Source organism: Oryctolagus cuniculus, chromosome 5 (genome assembly GCF_964237555.1).
Source record: "Oryctolagus cuniculus chromosome 5, mOryCun1.1, whole genome shotgun sequence".
NCBI lineage: Eukaryota > Metazoa > Chordata > Mammalia > Lagomorpha > Leporidae > Oryctolagus > Oryctolagus cuniculus.
Window position 1 is genome coordinate 134,163,543 of NC_091436.1, and position 19,130 is coordinate 134,182,672.

The following is a 19,130-nucleotide window of genomic DNA, read 5'->3' on the forward strand; positions in this document are numbered from 1 at the left end:
GGTCAAGATGGAAATTCTGATTTTTGATCCATTTTTTCAGACCTATTAGGGTTCTAGTACGGACCATAACCTTGCCCAGAGCCCTGAAAACCCCTACATGGTCCTTATTTCATGAAAGCTCTGGTCCTGCCCTCTATGGGTCTGTCCAATGACACTCAACTTTCATTTTTTTAAAAAAGATGTATTTATAGGGGCCAGTGCTGTGGTGTAGCGGGTGCTAGCACCCCATATGGGCACCGGTTCACATCCCGGCTGCTCCACTTCCGATCCAGCTCTCTGCTATGGCCTGGGAAAGCAGTGGAAGATGGTGCAAGTGCTTGGGCCCCTATACTGCATGGGAGACCCAGAGGAAGCTCCTGGCTCTTGATCCAAGAGCTTTGGATCAGCGCAGCTCTGACCATTGCAGCCAACTAGGGAGTGAACCAGCAGATGGAAGACCTCTCTCCTCTCCTTCTCTCTCTGTGTAACTCTGCCTTTCAAATAAATAAATAAATCTTTACAAAAAATAAAAATTTATTTGAAAGGCAGAGTTACAGAGGGGGGTGGGGGGGAGAGAGATCTTCCATTGCTGGTTCACTCCTCAAATGGCCACAAAGGCCAGGGCTGGGCCAGACCAAAGCCAGGAGCCAGGAGCTTCATCCATGTCTCCCACGTGGGTGGCAGGAGCCCAAGCATCTATGTCTCCCATCTTCTGCTGTTTTCCCAGGCATATTAGCAGGGAGCTGGATTGGAAATGGAGCAGCCAGAACATGAACTGGTGCCCAGATGGGACATCAGTGTTGCAGGCAGCAGCTTAACTGGCTGCACCCCAAACTAGCCCCAACTTTCAATCTTCTAATCAGGAAGAGAGATTCTTTTAGTAACTTTAGCGTTAATAGCATTACATCAGAAATAAGAACACATATGAGAGACTCACGTGTCGAAACAAAAAGCACACTGTGGGTTGAAGAGGCATTGCAAACTGGCCTCAAACCTTTATGGTTGGGCCCCGTGGCTCCTGAAGCGATGCCTGGGACTCTGAGGAAGATTAGTGGCGTGATTAAGAGCATAGGCTCTGGAGTGGGCATCTGGCACAGCAACACTTGGGCTGCAGTCTCAGCTCTGCTTCTGATTCCATCTTCCTAACCTGCACCCTGAGAGGCTCAAGTGCCTGGATCCCTGTCATCCACGTGGGAGACCTGGACTGAGCTCCAGGCTTCTGGTTTCAGCCTGGTCCAGCCGCAACTGTTGCAGGCATTTGGGGGTGAACCAGCAGGTGGAAGATCTCTCTGTCTCTCTTTCAAATAAATAGAGAAAAATTAAATAAATAAAGGGCACACAGGCTCTGGAGTCAGCCAGCTTGGGTTCCAGTGCAGGCTCTCCCTCCTAGAAGTGCCGTAGATTTGGGCAAGAAAATGAACCTTTCTGAGCCTCGGGTGCCACTTCTAATAAGATGGGGGAAAATAGCAGCACCTGTGTCATGGGTTGCTGTAAGGATTAAATGAAGTCACAGGTCAGCATGTAGCACAGTGCTGTCACACAGGAAGTACTTCAGAAATCCTGGCTCTGGGGAGGAGGGGAGCCAAGGGGAACCTAAAGGGAACGTTTTTGAAGTAATGTGTATTTCTATTACGTAGCCAGGAGTGGCAACAGCCTCAGACTAGAAGTCTGCAGCACTGGCTTCTAATCTTGATTCTATCTCCTATGTCTGCTTCTCTCCCTGTAAAATGAAGCACTGGCCTAGATGGCCTTAGGAGCTTTTCTACTGTTCATTATACTGATCACAGACATACCCCTCAATATGTGCCAGCTACTGCTTAAAGCATTTTACCTATAGTAACTTAAAAAAAGAAAAAAATTATTTTTATTTGAAAGGCAGCATGACACAGCAAGGGAGAAACCAAGAGAGATCTTTCACCTGGTGGTTCATCCCTCAAATACCTGTAAGAATCAGGGCAGGGTCAGGCTGAAGTCAGGAGCCCAGAACTCTGTCCAAGTCTCCTACATGAATGGAGGAACTCAAGTACTTGAGCCACTATCTGCTGCTTTCCTGGGCACACTAGTAGGAAGCTGCATCAGAAGCACAGCAGCCGGCAGGCACTCTGATGGCAGCAGCTTAACCTACTATGTTATAATGCTTGCCCCTATGTTAACTCTTAGAATCTTAAAAATATCCCTATGAAGAAACAGGCACATTCTGCCCATCTTACAGGTGAGCTGACTGATGATCAGCAGAATAATAATTTGCCCGAGGCCCCCACACCTCCAAGGGCTGACTCCAGGATTCAAGGCCAGGCTGGCTGGTCGAGTCTGCACCTCTACTGCTTCCTTCAGCTAATCTACCGTGACTGGCACACTGTCAGCACGGAGAACACTTGAATATGGGTTGTTTAACTTCCATCTCAGCCACTGAAACTTAAACCGAATCCTTCTTGGCCTGCCTGCAATGGTAAGAGGGAATAGCTGTAGCCACACTTACCAAAATAACCCTTCCTGGACTCAAAGAAAACAAATCTCTACGCCTTTGCAAGTTCTCCTGTCCAGGCTAAATAATCTCAACTCACCCACTTTTCCTCTCAAAGCCTCATAATACTAACCTTTAAAATAGCACACTGTTGCTCTCTAACCTTCCCCAAGCGCCAGAGCTGGACTGCAGGGGGTGAGGAGGGTGCTGCCCTGCTGCCAAGCCTGCACCAATGCCCGGACTGCCAATTTTTCCCCCCTTCCTTTGAGTCTGGGGTGGGGAACACCTGCCCCTTGGGCTGTATAAGGCCCGTGAAGTCATTTGGTTTGGTTCTGCCCAGGCAGCCGCAGGATGGACCTGAGATACAATAAATCTGTAGCAGACTAATTTTTAACTTGATAATTTTGTACGGCCTGCGGATGTTAGAACTATCCAAACGGCCCTTGGCAAAAAAAAGCTTCCCCATTCCTGCTTTAAATGATGGTTTCTCCTGCATTGGCACCAAACTAACAAGAGTGACATGGGCAGAGCTGAGTTACTGCTTCAGGATGGCTGTATTGGAAGAGTTCCTGCCTGCACTTGCGTTTCATAACTCTGGTGGCCCTCGGAGGAAGGGCATGCAAGTGGCTGGGAGTGGGGGTATGGCTGCTTTTCTACCCTCAGAGGGCATATGTTTACCAACTCTGTAATGACCTGAGGTGAATACAGGGAGAGACAGACTGGGCAAAGAGGAGATCGGTAACAAAAAGGCCAGGACCTGGGGCCAGCACTGTGACATAGCGGGTAAAGCTGCTGTCTGCAGTCCTGGCATCCCATATGGGCACTGGTTCGAGTCCTGGCTGCTCCACTTCCAATCCAGCTCTCTGCTATGGCCTGGGAAAGTAGTGGAAGATGGCCCAAGTCCTTGGGCCCCTTTACCCATGTGGGAGACCCAGAAGAAGCTCCTGGCTCCTGGCTTCGGATTGGCCCAGCTCTGGCTGTTGCAGCCATTTAGGGAGTGAACCAGTGGATGGAAGATCTCTCTCTCTCTCCCCCTCTGCTTCTCTGTGACTCTGACTTTCAAATAAATAATCTTAAAAATAAAATTTAAAAAAAAAAGGCCAGGACTCAAAAGGGAGCACTCTTGACCTTCCCAGAACCAGCAGCAAGTCTACTGACTGCAAATGTGAATGAACTTGGCTCTGTAATATATCAGTGTTTCTTAATGTAAAACATACATTAGAATTATTGGGGAGAAATAACATTTAGAAAAACGTCTTAGGTGTTCCGCACCTTTGATTCACTCTATGAAACAACATGCACTTAGATTGCTTAGACTGCCTTCTCAACGCAGAAAAATGAGGGATGTGAAAGGAGGAAACCGAAGAGCAGCTACAGTATTTGTTTTTCTCCATTTTGTCACGGTTGAGATCTAATCTGATCCACACCCAGGCTAGGCTGTGCTGACCATGGGCACCTGTTTGCTATTGCTTCTGCCAACCAGAACTGCCTGAACACTGGAACAAGGCCTTCTGTACCCAGAGGGCAGCCGTATTTAGCAATCAAGAAAAGGAAAAAACGAAACATTTGCGTGGAAAGGGAAGAATGTTCAATTTTTGACTTAAAAAAAAACACAATGACTTAATTTTCATTCAGAAAATTCCTCACTTTCAAACATGGAAAACTTCTCATAGATGACAAAGAAACATTAGGTTGCGAGGGGTGAAGGCTGATGGAAACCAGTGGCCAAGCAATTAGACCCAGATTTGGAAAAGCTGCAGTAAAATGATTCAATATTTGTTATTACACAAAAAGACTTCAATGCACACCAAAAACCCCTGACGAGAAAAAAGGAGAAATCAATAACAGAAACTTACATTAATATGATACAAATTTAAAACATCAGCTGAGTATCTCTTTCTAAAAGACAGATTGATTTTAAAACTCAATCACTTTTAGGTATGGTTCCTATTTGACTACTGCAATTTTTAATAGATTTGAATTAGTCACAGAAAGGGAGTAATTAAGTAAAGTAGATTATTTCCAATTCCAAAATGCTATGAAAATACAGACCCCAAGGGCCAGCGCTGTGATGTAGTGGGTAAAGCCACCGCCTGCAATGCCAGCATCCTGTATGGGCACCAGTTCGAATCCCCACTGCTCCACTTCCGATCCAGCTCTCTGCTATGGCCTGAGAATGCAGAAGATGGCCCAAGTCCTTGGGCCCCTGCACCCACGTGGGAGACCCGGAAGAAGTTCCTGGCTCCTGGCTTCAGATCAGCCATTTGGGGAGTGAAACAGTGGATGGAAGACACCCACCCACCACCCCTCCCCGTGTAACTCTTTCAAATAAATAAATAAATTTTTTAAAAAAGAAAACACAGACCCTATTATTACAAACTGTTATGCATTTAAAATAACTCGAAAGCTTCCCTCTGTGTGTCACTCTGCATTTCAAATGAATAAATCAATCTGGGGGCAGGCATTGTGCCTGCTGCTTGGGACGCTGGCATCCCATAGTGGAGGTGCAGGTTTGAATCCCAGCTACTCTGTGGATGCAGTTTCCTGCTAACGTATCACGGGAGGCAGTGGATGATGGCTTAAGTGCCTGCACCCCTGCCACCCCCATGAGAGACCCAGATGGAGCTTCAGGCTCCTGACTTTGGCCTGGCCCAGTCCTGGCTATTGCAGGCATTTGGGAAGTCAACCAGTTAGTGGATGGAAGATATCTTTTCTCTCTGTTGCTCTCCTTTTCAAGTAGAGGAACATAAACAAATAAGTAGTTTTTTAAAAGTTCACAGAAAAAATATTTCACCTAATTTTCGACCAAACATTTAAGTGAATTTTAACACCTTAGCTTGTAGACACCTTAACGTGACAGCCACGGCTCGGTTTTAAGCCTGCCTTTAGTAATGAAAAGAGAAATCCAAAGTAAAGACATTTTGAAAGTATTATCCTAAGGATAAAGTTTACATCAAGAAGCAAGCTGGAATTCAATTTCAGGTCACTGGTCTGAGAAGGGCTATTTGGAAATGAAACATTCCAGGGACCAGCACTGTGGTGCAGCGGGTAAAGCCGCCACCTGCAGTGCCAGCATCCCATATGGGTGCTGGTTCGAGTCCTGGCTGCTGCACTTCTGATTCAGCTCTGCCATATCCTGGGAAAGCAGAAGAAGATGGCCCAAGTCCTTTGGCCCCTGCACCTGCCTGGGAGACCTGGAAAAGCTCCAGGCTCCTGCCTTAGGATTGGCACAGCTCTGGCCGTTGTGGTCATTTGGCAAGTGAAGCAGTGGATGGAAGACCTCTCTCTCTCTCTGCCTCTCTGTAACTCTTTCAAATAAATCAATCTTTAAGAAAAAAAAAAAAAAAGAAAATGAAACATTCCATCAAGGACCAAGTCATCATATTTTCCTGTTATTTAAAAATCACCTTGGAACAAAAAGGTTAAATTTCTGTTTCACCATCAGTTCATTAAAATGGAACAGCATGCAGATCCCCACTAGGAAGTGAAAGTAGTTTGGACTTCTGAAACAGAAGAAAATCAAGTGAAAGAGTTTGTTAAAAAAAAATCAGGGGCCAGCATCATGGCATAGCAGGTAAAGCTGCAGCCTGCGATGCTGGTGCCCATGCGGCTTTTACCTGCTATGCCACAGAGCCGGCCCCCTCTCCCTTTTCTTATAATCACAAAAGATGTAGTTACACCTTTGATTTATACATATATATATAAAATATATATATATTGAAAGGCAGAGTTATAAATAGAGAAGTCCTCCCTCTGACAGTTCATTTCTCAAATGGCTGCAATGGTGAAGGCTGGGCCATGTGGAAGCCAGGAGCTTCACGTGGGTACAGGAGCCCAAGTAGCTGCGCCATCCTCCACATTTTTTTTTTTTTTTTTTTTGACAGGCAGAGTGGACAGTGAGAGAGAGAGAGAGACAGAGAGATAGGTCTTCCTTTTGCCGTTGGTTCACCCTCCAATGGCTGCTGCAGTCGGCACACCGCACTGATCCGAAGCCAGGAGCCAGGTGCTTCTCCTGGTCTCCCATGGGGTGCAGGGCCCAAGGACTTGGGCCATCCTCCACTGCACTCCCTGGCCATAGCAGAGAGCTGGCCTGGAAGAGGGGCAACCGGGACAGAATCCGGCACCCCGACCAGGACTAGAACCTGGTGTGCCGGCGCCGCAAGGCAGAGGATTAGCCTATTGAGCCGTGGCACCGGCCTACCTCCATTGTCTTCCTAGGGGCATTAGCAGGAAGCTGGACTGGAAGTGGAGCAGCTGGGACTTGAACTGGTGGCCATATGCAATGCCAGTGTTGCAGGCAGAGCCTTAAGCTGCTACATCACAAAGCTGGCCCCTGATATTTTTAACTTTTTCAAACATAAGGGAAGGAATTTAGCCTACTGGGTTTTTTTTTTTTTTTTTTTTTTTTTTTTAGATTTATTTAAAAGGCAGAGTGAGAGAGTGTGAGAGAGAATCTTCCATCTACTAATTCACTCCTCAAATGGCTACAACAGCGAGGGCTGGGCCTGGGTGAAACCAGGAGAGTAACCTGGAACTCCATCTGGGTCTCCCATGTGGGTGCAGGGGCCTAAGCAAGTGGACCATTTTCTGCTGCCTTCCCAGGTACATTAGCAGGGACCTGGATGGGAACCAGAGCAGCCAGGACTTGAACCTGTGCTCTGATATGGGGTGTCAGTGACACCAACAGTGTTTTTGTTGTTGTTTTTGTTTTTTAAGATTTATTTATTTATCTGGAAGTCAGAGTAGAGATCTTCCATCTGTTAACTCATTCCCCAGATGGCCGCAATGGCTGTAATGAATGAACAGTTACACAGTGAGATAGAGGCAAGCCATGTTGTATTTGGGCTTCTCAGAGATGAACAATTCACTGGAGGACAAGATCTGGGGCAGTGTTAAACCAGAGGCACTAGAAAAGAGACCTGACTTAGAGGTGGTGACAGTCTAATGTGCCTTTAGCCTTTGAATGACCCCTCCAGCATCACAGATCTTTCTGATTTGGAACTATAAGCAGGAGGCCTGAGAAGGCCAAGTACTTCTACCAGGGAAACTGACAACTGCATAGGACTTGAGACCCACAGACTTCTACACCTTGAGTGACAGCTGCCAGGGCCAGAAGCACTTTCATTTGCCAATGGCTTTAGGAAACAGCACCTGAAGCAGATTAAGGCCATTACTTAAGGATAATGGATTCAGCTGCACTTGAACTTCTATCGCTTCCCTCTAACCCTGGGACAAAGGTTTTGTATTCCATTAAGTGGTAGATGCAGATTACACAACCACTTTAAACTAATTTTGTGGATGACCTAACAATTAGGATGAGTTATACCTTGTATTCTTGTTTACCTGATATTTTCCTCACAATACAGTAATTCCCTTCATCCTCAGTTTGCTATCTGTGGTCCAAAAACATTAAATGGAAAATTTCAGAAATAAATGTCAAAAATTCTAAACTGCACACTGTCCTGAGTAGCAGGATGGAGTTTTCATTTCATTCTGCTCTGTCTGACACGGGAGGTGAATTACTCTCGTCTAGTGTCTCCAAGCTATATTTGCTATTTGCCTGCTTGTTACTGAGTAGCCCTTGAGGTTATCAGATTGAATCTCCTTGCGTTCAAGCAACCCATTTATTTTACTTAATAATGGCTTCAGAGCACTATAGCTGGCAATTCAGATGCACCAAAAAAAAAAAAAAAAAAAAAGCAAAAAGTTGTAAAGTGTTTCCTTTAAATGAAAAGTGGAAGTTCTTAATTAAAAAAACTGCATGCTGAGATTGCTAAAATCTACAGCAAGAATAAATCTCAACCCATGAAATTGGGAAGGAAAAAGAAAGGTGTGACAGATTTGCTGTTGCACCCCAAACTGCAAACGTTCTGGCCAGAGTGTGCTAAGTGCTTAGCTAAGATGAAAACAGCATTACATCTGTGAATGCACGAATAGGAAAACACACTGTATATTTAGGGTTTGGTATTTTTGGAGGTTTCAGGCATCCACAGGGGGTACTGGAACGTACCCTCACAGACAAGGGGGTGGCTACTGTATAAACATCAACATCTAAACGGCACAAGGATAACCACAGCCATAAAACAGCCTCTACACAGTTAAAGGATTATGCTGCCACTGCGTGTGTTTTGTTTAGCACTTGAACCTTTCTGGGGAAAACAACATTTTGTGTTTTCCTGATTATAATTAAGTTCCTGGGGAACAAGCTTTTTGGCTTAATTAGCATCTAACCAAAAAAAAAAAAAAAGTGCCTCCTGAAGAGCTGGCCTCCCTCATGGGCCTGGTTGGAGTTCCGGCTGCTCCGCTTCCGATACAGCTCCCTGCTAATGTGCCCAGGAAAGCAGTGGAAGATGGCCCAAGTCTTGGGGTCCCTGCAACCACGTGGGAGACCCAGAAGAAGCTCCAGGCTCCAGGCTTCAGATCAGCCCAACTCCAGCCGTTGGGGCCAATCAGTGGGTGGAAGACCCCTCTCTGTGTCTCTGCCTGTGCCTCACCGTAACTGCCTTTCAAATAAAAAAAGTGTCTTTAACTACCAAATGATTAATACTATTAGGTCTACAGAGCCGAGCTCTTTAGCTAAAATTAAAACAAACAAACAAACAAAAAGATTTATTTATTTGAAAGGCAGAGTTAGAGAGGGAGATATAGAGACCTTCCATCCACTGGTTCACTCCCCAAATGGCTGCAACGTCCAGGACTGGGCCAGGCTGAAGCCAGGAGCTTCACTGGTGTCTCCCCCAGGGGTGGCAGGGGCCCAAATATTTGGGCCCTCTTTGGCTGCTTTCTCAGGCGCACTAGCAGGGAGCTGGATGGGAAATGACGCACATGGGCATAAACTGGCACCCTTATGGGATGCCGGCATCATGGGCTGCTTAACCTGCTACGCTACAATGCCAGCCACTTTAGCTTAAATGTGAATCCTGATTCATTTCCACTTTAGGTGAACTGGATCTCACTGAAAACTCCTGAGACGAGATTTGAAACCCCTTATTTACTATAGAACTACGAGCTCCTTAGACGAAGCTCCTAGCAATGGGGTCAATGTGGAGGCATTGACCACCCCACGCTTTCCCAGTTGTACCACACCTCTCCCAGCTCTTCCCCAACTAGGCTGACCATTTTCCCCACCTGTGATACATCTTTCCTTGCCTGACAGGCCTGTTCACTGCTTCCTCCCACTCAGGTCGAGAACAAACCCTTCCTGGCTAATGTCACACTGAATCGTCAGGCTCCAGCTGCACGGAGCAAAGAAGCAACTCCAGGGCTCTTCCCTAGAGCTTCTTGAGGGCATGGATTCACGTTCTCCATCATCATATGCGTGTGTGTGCGGCACAGCCCAGCACATGGCCGGCACTTGCTGGGTGGTTAGTGAAGGAGTCATCACTAACACTCCATGGAGAGCTCAGCAGTTTCCAAACTGCCCTCAGATAGATATCTTAGCTACTCTTAAGTCCCTAATTCAACAAGCCTCACAACGGGAGGGGCTGAGAAGACAGCTCATTCTGCAGGTGATGAGACTGAGGTCAGGTCCTACGGAAGAGTGTGCGGGGATCAGACAGCTACCCAGTGGCAAAGCAGAGCCTGCACCTGAACTGCCAGTGTCTTTCTAGTTCCCAAGGGAGCAGACGTCTCCTGACGTCCAACAGGCTTGCATGCCCAACTGCTTATCAACATCACAGCCTTTAAATCCAAATAACATCTCAAACTGGACATGTTCAGAAGTAAATTCTCCCTTCTTCAGAACCTGCTCCCTCTCCCCCATTTCAGTAAGTGGGATTCCACCCTTTTATACGCTTAGGCCAAAAATGTGGGAGCCATTTTCAACTTTTTATTCTAGATTTCCAACATAGAAGGAGAACGAATAGCTTAATGAACCTCACAAACCCATTAGTCAACTTCCACAATTACCAGTCTTGCCAATTTGATTTTCTTTGTTTTCTCATCTTCTTTGCAACCTCCATTGAAGATTTCACCTAGCTGTTTTCTTCAGAACAGGTCTAAATAAGACAGACCTTGACCTTGTAACCACTTGGTTCTAGCAAGCGTGCTAACCAAACTCTCTAGTCTTAACAAAAATACAGTTAAAAAGGCACTTAAAACCCTTCTCCCACCAGAACAAGGACTAAGAAAGAAGTATCTAAATTCCGGACTAAAATCAAGGTACTCGCCCATTATCATACTTAGAAGGCTTTAGGGAGAGGGCCTGTTGTGGCGACAAAATGAACACAGGTGTGAACTGTTTTTACCTGACGCAGAATTTCTGCATTACTTGGATCCAGTAAGTATTTATTTACTGATTGCCACATGAGGGACATAATTAAAATGACAAAATATAAAGAAAACCCAGCTGCTGCTCTCAAAAAGTCACAGGGATGTGTGGGAGGGGGCAGTGGCGGGAGGGAGGAGAAAAGTACACAAATAACTAAAATCCTGGAAAAGACGGACCAAACCCAAGGTAAAACTTCCTTTTTAAAGCCACCCACAGAATTTGTAGACCTTAGGCTATGGCCCTTCCATAACTTTAGTTTCATCTTCTGCTGTATTTATTGCTGTATCACCAATAAGTCAGTACTACCTGGGAATCTGGTGACCCACAGGAAAGACTTCTGGGTGTAGATTTTTAATGTCACATTTTCTATTCACCATCCAGTCTTCCCACAGGAGGGGACTGGAAAGCCCTCCCAGGGTTGGGAAAACAATGGAGCTAATTCAATGCCCATGACACTTCAAAGTGCTCCACCCTGAAGGCATGTACAGCAAACAGCTTCAGAAACAGGATAGGATAGTGGGAGTGGATCCAGGAGACACAGCCAGATCTCCTTTAAAGGGCTTCCAGGGGTTCTCTTCTGCTACCTAAAGGACGGAGATCTTGGTGATCTATTCTTATCTCACAAGTGCCCAGGTGTAGTTCTTTGGACAAACCAAAGAGGCCAGTGAGATTTGGTAGACAGGGTGTGTGTGAATGAAGGAGGGTTGAAGGCAGCAAGGCAGCTGACACGCCCATGGCCTTAGATATCCAGGAGAGTGGAGTTAAGAGGGGCTGAGTTGGCATGGGAGGGAGATTCACATGATGATCAATCTCTTATCAAGACTGAGGAGGGAGCAAAGATTAGGGGGGCAGAAGAGGAAGGCAGGAAGGAGAAGGTTTGACTGTTTTAACTGCAGTTTAAGAAAGTGATCACTGGTGGATAGAGGGAAGATGCCATGAGATGGGGAACCTGGGAGGTCAGACCACACAGGGTACCAGGCAGGAGTGTGCCGAAGGACCTTAGGACAGGAGGGTGTACAGTTGTGAAGAATGTGCTCACGTTGGGGAGGAGGGGGCTCACTCACCAAGGCAAGGCACAGCAGGAGGTCACTAGATGAAGGGGTCACTAAATGAAGGTTTCAGGTGACAAGACGTAAGGATGGCAGAGGGGACAGAACACTGAGAATGGAACCAGGAATGGATCATATGAGGAAAGACTACAGGTTTTAGTTTATGGACACATGGATTCCTGGGCATAAGGGACTTAACAGAACAAGAGGATCAGTGGGCGTGTCAGTGAGGCAGGAGACACAGTAGGGTGAGTGGGCTCATGGGGTGAGGACTGGCTGTCTAGGCAAAAGGTGAAGAGAGGTATTAAGGCTGGTTGGGCTCAGGACATCCTACCCCAAAATATGGCACTTTGAGAAAATGACAACAGCAGGAGAGTCACTTCATCTTCACCTTGTCCCCTGAAGCAAGGCATGACACCTGGGAAAGAGCTCTTTCTCCTAAAGCAGGCCATACCGGTACGAGAGGTGTCCTCCTATACCCAAAGGAAAAAGGGCTGCCTTATGTCTGAAGATATAGGGGTCACAGAGAAGCTGAACAGGCCTTGGTGGGCTGTCCCCAGTTTATGACCCCAAGACCATATCCTTTTGCCCTATTAGAGTTCTCCACAATCATCTACTCTTCAAACCTAGCATAAGCACACAGGTTTAACAGTTTCCTTGGCTCTCGGGCCACATAAAATATTAGATAAATCTGTCTGCTTTTCTCTTGTTGATCTGTTTTGTTGTAGGGGCCTCAGTCATAAACCTAGGGTATTTTCACTCTCCTTCTAGGAGGAGTCTGGGGGGGGTCAAAGGTCATGAACAAAAGGATGAGAAAGTCACCAAACCCTGGGGCAAAGGGTTGAAACTTGAAGGTCTTGGAATGAGTTGATGTTGGCTTTAAGAATCACTAGAAATAAGGCAGAGGTTGATGTTATCTGGTAGACTCAAGGACAAGAGAGGCAATGGAATAAGTGGGTGTTTTGAGGCTGTGGGTTCAAATTTCAGCTCTGATGTGCCGCTATGTTGAGTTCCAGGTTCATTTACTTAAAAGCAAATCCTGCCCCCGAAAAAAACAAAAGAAAGTGGTAAATATAGTATTAACTACCTATCGGGCTTGTTGAGAGGTAAACCAAAGCTTGGAACACAGAAGGTGCTCAGTAAGTTAACCATTATGAAGGCCTTCTCAGGGTGAAGAAGCAGAGAAGAGAGGGAGCCATAGCAAAGGTAAGAATAGGATGGGGATTCCAAGAGGTTAGTAGTGCAGTAAGAGAATGTAAGACACTATGTACTGAATTCCTAGTACCCAGAACAGAGTAAGAACCTCAGGAGCTTCCCAATAATATAAGCTGTTGTTACAGCTCCACTTAGAGGCTCTCCACGTGCTGCCAGGCTTGTTTTAACTTAGGCACTATCATTATCCTCACAGAGGTGGGAACTCAGAGTTCAACAGGCCAAACGCTATGGCAAAGTCCCGCAGCTGGAGGGCCACAGTCGGACTGGAACACAGATTTCTTATCACATCCATGCTCCAAGCTGAACCGCTCCGCTATACCCCTTGCAAACATGTTAACGGACAGGGCCTGATTCAGGGAAATGGGCATGGGCTATTAAGAGTGTAGGAGGTCATGGGAGGAAGGGAGGAAGATTCACGAAGTGGACTCTGGGGTTAAGTTTGCTAGAGGAAGCTTCTAAGGTAGAGTACAAAAATGATCTGAAACATTATCTTGATGGAGAACTGGAGAATTTCATAGCTGTAAAGAAGCTCTGGAGATCACCTAAACCAAGCTCATCACAATACTGACGAGACATTGAGGCCCAGGGTGTGTAAAGGCCTTTTCCACATTCCCAAAGCACAAGAGTGGCAGAGCTGGGACTTGAACCTGGGACTACACACTCAATACGAAGTCTCTGATGCCTCCCACGACTGCTACTTCATATTCCTCCACATCCTCGTCGGCACCAGAAGGGCACTGCGGGGTTTTCCACTCAGGTGCTGACTGACACTGCAGAGCGGAGGGTGCAGAGGCCAGTGAGAATGACTTCAGGACCGGTGGAGACCCAGAGATGAGGACCACGGGGTTACAGGGCAAAGGCACTGAGGGTTACCCCGAAGATCAGTGAGTGGGAAACTCTCGAATACGGCCTAGGAGCTGCCAGAGAGTTCCAGGGGCGTCATCAAGTTTCTGGCGAACACAGGGTAGAGCTTGCGGCAAGGTTTGGGGGTCACTGAGGAGGAATGTGGGGATCCTGTGGTCGTGTGAATCACTGGCTTAGAGCTGAGGGTCACTGGGTTGGTGGGTCCGAGAAGTACTGAGCAAACCCCTGGGCTGGCAGCCTACGAGTGAGAGTTAAGGTCCTGGGGTCAGTGGGTGGGTGTGGGGGTCACAGGAGGTGGAGGCTGGCCCAGCCACGGGGTGGGGTTTGGGAGTCATGGGGGAGGAGTGGCAAGGTAGAATGGAGGGGCAGGGACCCTAGGTGGGGGAGGGGCCAGGCCACCGTCCAGCGGCCCAGCTAAGGCTGGAGGAGGGTGGGCAAGACGGGCTCGGGATCTTCCCAGGGCCCTGCGCCCGCCCGGCCTCCCGCCTCGGGCACGGTGGACCCACTCTTCCCGCAGCCACCAACCTGACAGCCCCCGAGGGCGACTCCGCCGACAGACCGCCATGCACCGGGCCCCGCCACCAGCGCCGGCCCCGCAACCCGCCTGCGCCATAGCCCGCCCGCCCGCGCGCAGCTTGCCTCGCGCGGTATCCAGGTTCCAGGGCCGCCGCACTTTTCCTCTCCTCTCGGCGCGCCTCTACCGGGCCCCGGAACCCGTCTAGAAAATACAGGGCACGCTCCACCCCGCCCCCCCCACCTCGCCGCGGCGGCCGTCCACTTATCCTGGTTCCGGGGCCCCTGGAGCCCCGGCGGCCGGGCTCTGAACCGGGCCCCTCGGAGCCCGCCCCGCCCCCGGCCGGGGTGACGCACGGCCCGCGAGGCCGGGCGCCGGGGGAGGGCGTGATGACGTCACCACGCCGGGTCAGGGCCTGGGCGCGGCTCGGAGCCCGGTCGTCGCTATAGCAATCCGGAGCCGCTACCTCAGGGAGTCCGGCGGTCCCGGGCGCAGGAGCGCTCCCGCTGCACGTCAGCGCTTCAGGAGCGGGGCGGCAGGAGGACCGGTTGCGAGGGAAGCGGTTCCCGCGGGTTTCCGCGGGTTCCCGCGTTCGCGCTGGGGCTGCCGGCGCTCCGCGGGGCTCCGAGCTCCCCGGCTTCCTCCTGGCTGCCCGTGGGCGCCCGCAGCGCCAACTGCGGCGCTCCGCCGTGCTCGGTGCCTTCTGATCTGCGAGCCAACCTCTTGAAGGAAGCAATTGCAGGTATTCCGAGCTCCTTGTTGAAAAGGACGACGTGGAGGAGCGGCGAGGGCCTCCTCGCCTCCGTGGGGAGCGCGCCCCGACGGCGGTCCTCTGGGGTTCTCTCCCGTTCCGGTGTCAGCCCGCTCCGGCCTGCGATGCAGTTACTGCCCAGTGAGGGCTTGCGGGGCGGGGGTGAACAGTCCAGGCCCTCTCCCGGGGTGGCCTCCTCCCAGGAGGGAGGGGCTGCGACTGGTGACTTTCTAAGAAAGCCGAGAGAAAGTTAAAACGGAATGCTCTTTTAGTTAAAAAAAATTTTTTTTAATAAATAAAAAAGGAGAGGAGTTGGATAAGGAACGGTAAAGACGGCCTCTTGGCGGAACGGGGTGCCTGGAGGAGTGAGGTGAGAAACCTTTCTCTCTGTGTCCTTTCACTCGGATTCTTCTTTCGCATTCTCCACTCTCCCTCTCTGCAATTTGACTTAGCAAATCTCATTTTTTAAAAGATTTATTTGTTTATTTGAAAGTCAGAGTTACACAGAGAGAGGAAAGAGAGAGAGAGAGAGGTCCTCCATCTGCTGGTTCACTCCCCAATTGGCCACAACGGCCAGAGCTGCACCGATCCAAAGCCAGGAGCCAGGAGCTTCTTGCGGGTCTCTCACGCTGGTGCAGGGGCCCAAGGACTTGGGCCATCTTGTACTGCTTTCCCAGGCCATAGCAGAGAGCGGGATCGGAAGTGGAGCAGCCGGGTCTTGAACCGGTGCCCATATGGGATGCCGGCGCTTCAGGCCAGGGCTTTAACCTGCTGCACCACAGCGCTGGCCACAACAAATCTCATTTTTTTAAAAGGAGGTAAACTGCAAACGTGTGGTAAGTACTGGATTGAGGCCTGTGCTAGCTGATGGTGACTTTGGGGACACAGGCGGTCTTTTCCTCCCACCCGTCTGAAGAGTTTGAACAGGAAGCCCTGCCTTTCCCTCTTAGACATCCCCTCTTCCCAGCAGTTCCAGGGCGAGGACTGGGAGCAGAGTTGTCAGGCTCGCGGTGTAGATGGGCAGTGATACTTGGTGGCCCATTCTCGTGGTTGATTATCCTTTATATATCTCTTGGTGAAAAATAAATAGCCAGGCCACAGTGGTGCTCTGGCTCTCCTGTTCTTTTTCTAGAGGTTTGACAAGTTATTTTCAGGTACAGAGAGAATAAATAGCTTGTCTTTTTTTTTTTTTTTTTGACAGGAAGTTAGAGACAGAGAGAAAGGTTTTCCTTTTCCGTTGGTTCACCCCCCAAATGGCTGTTATGGCCGGCATGCTGCGCCAATCCAAAGCAAGGAGCCAGGTGCCTCCTCCTGGTCTCCCATGCAGGTGCAGGGCCCAAGCACTTGGGCCATCCTCCACTGCCTTCCCGGGCCACAGCAGAGAGCTGGACTGGAAGAGGAGCAACTGGGACAGAATCCAGTGCCCCGACTGGGACTAGAACCCGGGGTGCCGGCACCGCAGGCGGAGGATTAGCCTAGCGAGCCGCAGCGCCATCCAAGTAGCTTGTCTTAAAGCAGGAGATAGTCACACACACCATGGCATTCTGGTTCACAGCAGGCTGTGTACACGACAGTGGGCCCAGGGGCTGTGCTGCCTAGGGAGCTGCGTTAGTGTAAATACACGTGCTGATGTTTGCACAATCACAGAATCACTTAAGATGCGTTTCTCAAAATGCGTCCCTGTTGTCAAGGGAAATGTGACTGTGTATTAGGGAACAGAACCATGGATGTACTTGAGTTGGTCCCCTCCAATACATCTTTTTCCAGAGTAAAAAAAGTATGTTCTGACATTCCCTGCAAATCCTAATCTGTTGGCTTATGATTTTTTTATGTTACACATTCAGTAAAAGTTCTGGAAAACTGTTGTCTATCTAAAGTAATTCTTTTTTAAAAAATTTACTTATTTGAGAGAGTTTCTATCTACCGGTTCACTCCTTTTTCTTTCTTTTTTAAAAGATTTACTTATTTATTTGAAAGAATCACAGAGAAAGGTAGAGACAGAAAGAGGTCTTCTGTCTGCTGGTTCACTCCCCAGTGGCTGGAGCTGAGCTGATCTGGAGCCAGGAGTTTCTTCTGGGTCTCCCACGTGGGTGCAGCGATCCAAAGAGGTGCTGGTGTTGCAGGCTGGGGCTTTAACCCGCTGTACCACAGCGCTGGCCCCTCTTTTTTTTTTTTTAATTATTTATTTATGGGGGCCAGTGTTGTGGCACAGCAGGTTAAGCCTCCCTCTGTGACACTGGTATCCCATATCAGCGCTGGTTCAAGACCTGGCTGCTCCACTTCTGATCCAGCTCCCTGCTAATGCACCTGGGAAAGCAGCAGGTTCATCCCTTAAGTACCCACAATGGCAAGACTGGAGCCAAGAGCCAAGAACATAATCCAAGTTTCCCATGTGGGTGGCAGGAACTCAGTTGGGCCATCACTGCTGGAAACAGGAGCTGGAGCCAGGAATGGAACCCAGATATTCCAGTGTGGAACATAGACATCTTAGCTGCTGGGCTAAAGTAATTATCTTTAACATAGACATCTTAGCTGCTGCCCCTAAAGTAATTATTCTAATGGTGGATAATTTTAGGTCCTCAGGCGAGCTGGTAAGGAAGACTTTTTTGAAGTGGCATACGGAAGATCATTTCTAGGAGCTTTTTTCTGTCTACACATAACACATTTCTATGTAGGTTAGTGCTCTTCAGACATTTTTAAAAAATGGATGCCATAAAATAGTTTTAAAAGCTTTGCATCCCTTGTTCATTTTTAAGGTGATACCTAAATTTTCTTTTTTTTTTTTTAAGATTTATTTATTTATTTGAAAGAGTTACACAGAGAGAGGAGAGAGAGAGAGAGAGAGAGAGGTCTTCTATCCGCTGATTCACTCCCCAATTGGCTGCAATGGCCGGAGCTGCACCAATCTGAAGCCAGGAGCTTCTTCTGGGTCTCCCATGCGGGTGCAGGGGCCCAAGGACTTGGGCCATTTTCTACTGCTTTCCCAGGCCATAGCAGAGAGCTGGATTGGAAGTGGAACAGCTGGGTCTTGAACCGGCGCCCATATGGGATGCCAGTGCTCCAGGCCAGGGTGTTAACCCACTGTACCACAGCACCAGCCTGATACCTAGATTTTCTATCACCAATTTATGTACATATAGAGGATATAATTTCTGACTAATTGTAAGTTTTGGCATTTTAAATTAAAACCGTTCATTCTTAATTGCATCCAGTAGACTCCACCTGTCCTAAAAATTTGATGCCCACCATCATCCATTAAAAGATATATGGGCTGGTGCCGCAGCTCAATAGGCTAATCCTCCGCCTGTGGCGCCAGCACCCCAGGTTCTAGTCCTGGTTGGGGTGCCAGATTCTGTCCCAGTTGCCCCTCTTCCCGTCCAGCTCTCTGCTGTGGCCCGGGAAGGCAGTGGAGGATGGCCCAAGTGCTTGGGCCCTGCACCCGCATGGGAGACCAGGAGAAAGCACCTGGCTCATGGCTTCAGATCAGCGTGGTGCGCCGGCCACAGTGTACCGGCTGCAGCAGCCATTGGTTGGAGGGTGAACCAACGGTAAAGGAAGACCTTTCTCTCTCTCTCTGTCCACTCTGCCTGTCAAAAATAAATAAATAAATAAATAAATAAATAAATAAATAAAAGATATATGAACAAGTTCTTTAATGGAAATTTTGTATGGTTCCCTTTCTTTTCTAACTCCTTAATCCATTCACTAGTATTTTGTTTAGCTTGCTAAACAAAATAAATATATTACACATTTTTTTAGCTTGTGAAACCTAAAAAGCACAGTTTTATTGAAAAATGCATCTCTTGATGAGAAATACAGTGTTTCTTGTCAATTAGTTTGGGTATTCATGCATGAATTTACCTAAGTGTAGAGGATAAGGTACCAATCTCAATTCTGTACTTGCTTTTTATTTTTAAGGCCTATGCATTGAAAAATATTGTTCACATAATTAGGAAAGGAAGAGATTTGTTAGGATGATATTCCTTGCTATGGCTTGAACCTGATTTTGCTCCCAGAGTCATGTA

General features: G+C 48.2%; 1 protein-coding gene across 5 annotated transcripts in view; it reads right to left on the reverse strand.

Annotated features, from left to right (window-relative positions):
* ZNF76 (zinc finger protein 76) overlaps window positions 1–14,718 on the reverse strand; it is a 33,376-nt gene extending 18,658 nt beyond the window's left edge. For 2 of the 5 annotated variants that reach the window (XM_008262814.4, XM_008262815.4), the window contains exon 1: window positions 14,366–14,710. The gene's annotated coding sequence lies outside the window, so the exon portion shown is untranslated. Of the gene's footprint in view, window positions 1–14,365 lie in introns of all 5 variants that reach the window. The other 3 variants (XM_017345064.3, XM_070074161.1, XM_008262812.4) reach the window with 3 other exon arrangements.
* Window positions 14,719–19,130: the final 4,412 nt, after the last annotated feature.